The sequence below is a fragment of the Polyergus mexicanus genome, unplaced genomic scaffold (assembly GCF_030449975.1).
Source record: "Polyergus mexicanus isolate NDT 795.1 unplaced genomic scaffold, iyPolMexi1.0 SCAF_298, whole genome shotgun sequence".
NCBI lineage: Eukaryota > Metazoa > Arthropoda > Insecta > Hymenoptera > Formicidae > Polyergus > Polyergus mexicanus.
Genome location: NW_027223618.1, coordinates 6,697 through 13,201, shown reverse-complemented (window position 1 = coordinate 13,201; position 6,505 = coordinate 6,697). Strand labels below are relative to the sequence as shown.

The following is a 6,505-nucleotide window of genomic DNA, read 5'->3' as shown; positions in this document are numbered from 1 at the left end:
ATGATTTTGGTGTTTTTTAGTTGATTTTGATAGAGGAAAAAATCTGCGCTAGAACATACCCTTTTGTATACTACTGTGTCAGAAAGTGAGAATAGTCGAAAATTCATGTACAACATCAAGGAAATTAAGAATATACGCCTTTTGGCGCACAGTGCTGAGATCGCTATGTACGCAAGTTTTGATCGTTCGGAACGTCTTAGTTACGTGTCAGTAAGTGAGATTAGTCGAAAATTTATGTACAACATTGTTACGTCCAGTGGACTCCACGATTCTTTTCTTTCATGTAATATTAAACGTTTACGGTCTGGAACTCTTTGCACTTGACATAAACAATAAACCAAAGGAATGTCTAGCAGGCGAGACTAATCTTTCAGAACTATAAAATTCTTTTTTCAATGAGACGGATCAATAAATAAAGCCCATGTCAAAATTTGAGAATTTTAATCAAAGATAAGAAACCCTCGAACGCTGGACACCCAGATCATGTGCGCGCGGACAGATGATGAAACATTCAATTCTAAAGCCGCGTGATGGGCTTAAGAGTTTAGAACAAAAGAATAAGGAGAGGAACATGGACGACGGTTTACTGATGAAATCCGAATCCGTAAGCAAAACTCGCGATACTTGACACCGCGTGCTCGCCTGCCAGACCACCCTCTTATGATATCTGTTTGAAATAAATTCCAACAGGAATAATAAATGTCAACTTAGTCGATCCTAACAGACTCTCCAAGAGGCTGGGGTTAATTCCTAAAAACAAAAGTTTACACCAATGGGCGCAACTTCTGGACCTTCTTCTGGAAGGGTAACACCTCCTACTCATGAGAGGGGTAGATAGTAAGGATTTGATTTGTTAAAAAAGAAATTCTGACTGCTTAATGGAGAGGGTACGTGAGGAGACACTAAGAGTCGAAGATATGCAAAAGCGCCTCTCAAAAATTCATTCCGTCTTCACTCTTCAAACCGATTCACTACATAACTAGTTATCAACTCTGAGACCAGATATTCGCGACTCAGAACTGTACAGAGACCAAGTTTAAATAAAAGTGAAGGACTTAATGCTAAGTGCCAACAACCGTGGTCATCCAGCAACACGACAGGGCCGAGTTTCTGAGCCATCACTCCCGAGTCCATTCCGATCTGCAGCAACAGTCGCAGCTAATTAGCTACTACAATTACCAACGCATCTTCAAGTAGTAAGTGGGTTCAACAATTTCAATTTCTATCCTCCCCTTTATTATTATTACTATTTTACGTCTCGTATTCTGAAATAATTCTTGGATTAATCAATTCTCGTTTCGATACTTCGTTCTTAGACCTTGATTGTCTCTTGTGTAACTGTCTCTTTCTTAATCCTCATTCTTCTTCCCTCGAAACATTACCTCGAATCTCCCTCTCGACTTTTCCTTAGTCACCACGAGTTACCTGTATTTTATAGTGTGACTCTCGACTTCTTCTTAGTCACCACGAGTTACCTGTATTTTATAGTGCGACTCTCGACTTCTCCTTAGTCACCACGAGTTACCTGTATCTCATAGTGCGACTCTCGACTTCCTATCAGTCAGTTACCCGTATTTTACAGCCCGACTTTTAATTACATTTGTCATCTTTTCTGCTCCCAGTTTGTCCGGAAATTTTCATACAAAAATATAAAAAGAAAAATATACCTTTACCCGGATCTGAAATCTAGAATTATTCAGTTAATTTAGTTTCCAAGAATTGTTTCACGAATTAAGAATTTCTTTACATTCGATTTTGTTTTATTTATTATTATTACTCATCACGGCCCCCTTTCCTTAGTGGAAAGATTAAATTAATCTTCGTGCGCGACGATCAAAGGGTCACGAAACCGTCGGAATCGACAATTGAGAAAGGAATTGGCTCGGGCGTGCGCGGACCCTAATTATACCATAGACTATAAGAAATTTAACTTAGATAAACATTCCTTCGATTTAAGAACGCATCGGTTAATTAATATATATAACAAGCAAAAACGAACACACAAAATACACAACTTACCACTTTATCTCCCAACTTCCTCTTTTCATTATTCTCCACCTCTACCATACTAATCCGGGATCTTTAATAGTCATCCCACCTTTTCCCTTACCTTTTAATTTTTCCTTTTCTCTCTATAATTTATAACTATTTGACTTTATATTGTAAATCTCCAACCGGAATTTAAATTCTACTCTCCTCGTTTAATTCCAGTTGATGTCCGTATTTATTGTAACACCCGCGAGAACATAATTTCCTTTACCTACACTCACGCACACAAATTCTTACAATTACACATTAGAATTTAAGATAATGTATTTTACATATAAGTTTTCATAAACTGAACTAAATGTTCTTTATTAATTTTTAAATCCTTTAAAAAATCATTCATTTATATTTTTTTTTTAATAAATGTAACGTTAAATTTTAGAATTCGAGAAACTTATTAACCCGACCTCCTTCCTGTTACCCGAAATCGCACAGGGTCCCATCCTGGGTAATAAGGATTCAGTCCCTTCACCAAAAAAGGGACTACCGATCGAACGGCCTTTCGATAGAGTAGAGCGACCCTTCCAGTCGTTGACCTGTCTAAGGCCCTGTATGATTCGTTCGACTCGGAAACACTTGTCTCGAAAAGGAGAGAGAGTGTGTTTCGAGGTAAGTAGGTTACACCCTCCCGCTGACTCTTCCTTCCATTGAGTCTGGACGTAACATAATTAATTTTGGGGCCTCGTCCGGGATCGTTATGTGCGATTTCTAAAGACGGGAATGAGTCGGATTACTAGAGGAGGAAGCGATAAAGACGAAATAGAAAGGCTTTATAACCTCGCTCTAGAAGGAAATAAATCGAAATCTAAATCCAAATCCGAACCAAATACAATACATCTACACCGACATTACCTTCTAAATCAACCGGTAGACAAATTAATTTTGATTTAAACGAAACCTTAGGAAAAACTTTAATATCCGAGACCACTGAAACACTCGAGCCAAATTCCGGTGATTCCCAAGACGTTATTATTACTAAACAAGTTAACACGTTAGATAATATTACTGTTGAAAACCTAGAAAGTGATTTAGACGAATCCGAAATAATGGCTAATAATCCGTTTGCAACCTTAAAATACGCGGTTGAAGCCGTTCCCTTTTTTGATGGGAACAATATTCTGTTAAATTATTTTATTGAAGGATGCGAAGAAGCTAAATCCATGTTACCGGGAGAGGCTGAATCGCAATTCACTAAAATAATAAGAACTAGAATTGTTGGTGAGGCCCGTCGAACCATACAAGATAAGAATTTCAACAATGTATCCGAACTAACGTCTTATTTAAAACAAGTCTACGGACTCTCTAAAAATGTTTACCAATTACAAGGGGAACTAGGCTGCATCTATCAGAAAAACGGAGAGGATATAATCACTTATGCAAATCGAGTTAAAATGCTCGGAAAGCAAATTTTGGAGGGTCATAAGGGACCCGGAAACACCTTACCCGATCAACAAATTAAAGCGTCATTAGAAAAAGATATGTGCAAATGTTTTATAAGAGGATTAAAACCCGAAATCGAACAAAGAAATGCGAGAAATTTGGATGTACAAAATACGATCACCGATGCTTCAAGAATAGAAAGAGAGCTTCGGACAATGACAGATTTACGAGGGGAAGAGAGAGCCGACTCAGGAAAAAATACGACGCAAACCATTAATCGGGGACGGGAAACTTGTCAAATCTGTTTTAAAGACGGGCATATAGCAAACAATTGCCGAAAACTTGCACAGCCTCATCTACAAAATTTTAGTAAAACGGGATTGGGAACTGAAATTTTAATATGTCAAATTTGCAAAAAACGAGGACATGGTGCTGACAGATGCCGTTTACGCGATCCTCAATCGCGACAACCAGTAAATGTGGTTCAAGAAAGAACTATTATTTGCCAATTATGTTCCAAAACGGGACATAATGCAAAAACATGTCGGCAAAATAATAATAATAACCAAATTAATAAAACATCCTTAATCTGTCAGTAGTGTGACAAACCTGGCCACTTAGCTAATAACTGCTGGAAAAAACAAAATGAAGAACGTAATTTGGAAAATAAGCAAAGAGTTATTTGTCAGAATTGCGACAGGATCGGACACGTCACCAAAGATTGTCGCTCGAGAACAAATTCAAATTCGGTATCTAAAAATAACCCATTTTGTCGATACTGTAAAGAAGAGGGCCATCTACTTGAAAATTGTCAGTTAAGACTTGCGAGCAATAATCGTCGAAAAGAGGAAGATCAGGGAAACTATAACGGGCCCTCGACGTCGGGTGTGCAACAGGGGCCCGAGCGGACTTCACACCCGTCCGCTCCACGGCAGGTCAAATAGACCAACAGAAGCCAGATGTACGGCCCGTGACTGTAAGCCTCACTAAATATGGTCGCGTGCCGACCGTACAGGTCAATCTTGACAAAATAACTCACATAACCCTCATGCTGGACACAGGATCAGGACCAAACATAATTAAAGAAAATTTTGTACCTAAAAATAGTGGGAGTGGTGCATTTGGACACAGTATAATTGGACACGGTGCAAATGGACACGTTACAAATGGACACGAGATTTTGCACACGGTTCAATTGGACACAGTGCATTTGGACACAGTAATTTTGGATACAGTAGCTTTTGGACACATAAGAAAATACGCATCGTTTACTTGGACACCGCTCAATTGGACACTGTTCATTTGGACACCGTTCGTTTGGACACAGAAAGATGCGCACCGTTCATTTGGACACCGTTCGTTTGGACACCGTTATTTGCCCACCGTTCGTTTGGACACCGTTCGTTTGGACACCAAAATTTGATTTAAATTATACGACGTAATCCACACCAAATTTTTGTTTTAAATAAGAAATAGGTTTGGGTTAGGTTATATCTTCCGGAAGTGGAGCCCCCCCGCAGGGGGGGCGGAACCCATTGTATCCATGCATGACATCCAAATATGCGAAAGACTAAACAAAGTGCTAAAAGCAATGTAAAATTAATGACATCAGTATCAGAGATATATAAGTATGAATATATTTTATTTTGACAGATATTATAACCTTCAAATGTATCTCCTTTTCACGATTTCATATTTTACATAGATTTACCAGTATAAAGTGTTATAAGAATACTGATTATATTTTCCCAAAATGATTTTTATTTCTCTCCATCTGTTACATATTCAAACAAACAGTGCGCATGTTTCTGTGTACAAATGAACGGTGTCCAAACGAACTGTGGGCAAATGAACGGTGTCCAAACGAACAGTGGGCAAATGAACGGTGTCCAAACGAACGGTGTCCAAATGAACAGTGTCCAATTGAGCGGTGTCCAAGTAAACGATGCGTATTTTCTTATGTGTCCAAAAGCTACTGTATCCAAAATTACTGTGTCCAAATGCACTGTGTCCAATTGAACCGTGTGCATAATCTCGTGTCCATTTGTAACGTGTCCATTTGCACCGTGTCCAAGTGAAGGCCACTCAAAAATATTATAGTAAGTTTCGCAAACATTTTAAAATTAAACGGTATAAATAATTATCCTGTTTATACCCTGGGAGAAATTACTTTAATTCTTTTCGAAACGCCTGTATCCTTTCACATCGTATCCAGCGATTTTCCAATTCCACAATCCGGAATATTAGGAAATGATTTCATTAAACAAACTTCTTCAAAAATCGATTATGCAGAAGGACATCTGGATATCTCCGGAATTAACGTACCCTTCTTCTCTCCGGAAACCATAATAGTTTCACCAAGATTCGAGTCATTATTTTATGTAAGGGTAGGAAATCCTGACATAAAGATAGGATATATACCCAAATTGAAAATAGAACATGGAATTTATTTAGGAGATACTCTATAGTGGAAAACGTTTCCGGGAAAGCTTATTTGAATGTTATAAACACACTAGATGAAGAAGTGGAAATCAGAGTACCAACATTGCACTTGAAACCATTAGGTGAACTATTAGATAACCATGAATTGAATAACGAGACACGTAATAATCGCGAGAATTTTCCAAATTCACCAGGAAAACTCGTGAGCATCGAAGAAACCAGCATTAAAATAAAAAGAGACAATCATGAGGGCAATGATGATATTATTTTTGAAGAGACCCAAAATGAAAATGAAAATGACCAAGAATCTTCTGTTACTGAAAAAATTAATTACGAAAATGAAGACATATGAAGAAATATTAAATCAAAAGAAAAATAAAAATGAAAATAAAAATACGAATAAAGACAAAATGAAAAATAAAAACGAGAGGAAAATTAAATCAAGTTCAAATAAAAATTTAAATCATTCTAAAACCCATGGAGAGGGAAGTTACCAAACCTCTCCAGAAAAAATTAATTCTAGAATTTCGGAGGGAAGTTTCCAAACCTCGACAGAAAATTCTAGCTCCGTTAATTGTGAGGAGGGAAATTACCAAACCTCTTCTGAAAAACTTAATAACCCAACCATTGGAGGGGG

General features: G+C 37.7%; 1 pseudogene; it reads left to right on the top strand.

Moving 5' to 3' along the window:
* Positions 1-502: 502 nt before the first annotated feature.
* On the top strand, positions 503-6,220 carry LOC138944593 (uncharacterized; annotated as a pseudogene).
* Positions 6,221-6,505: the final 285 nt, after the last annotated feature.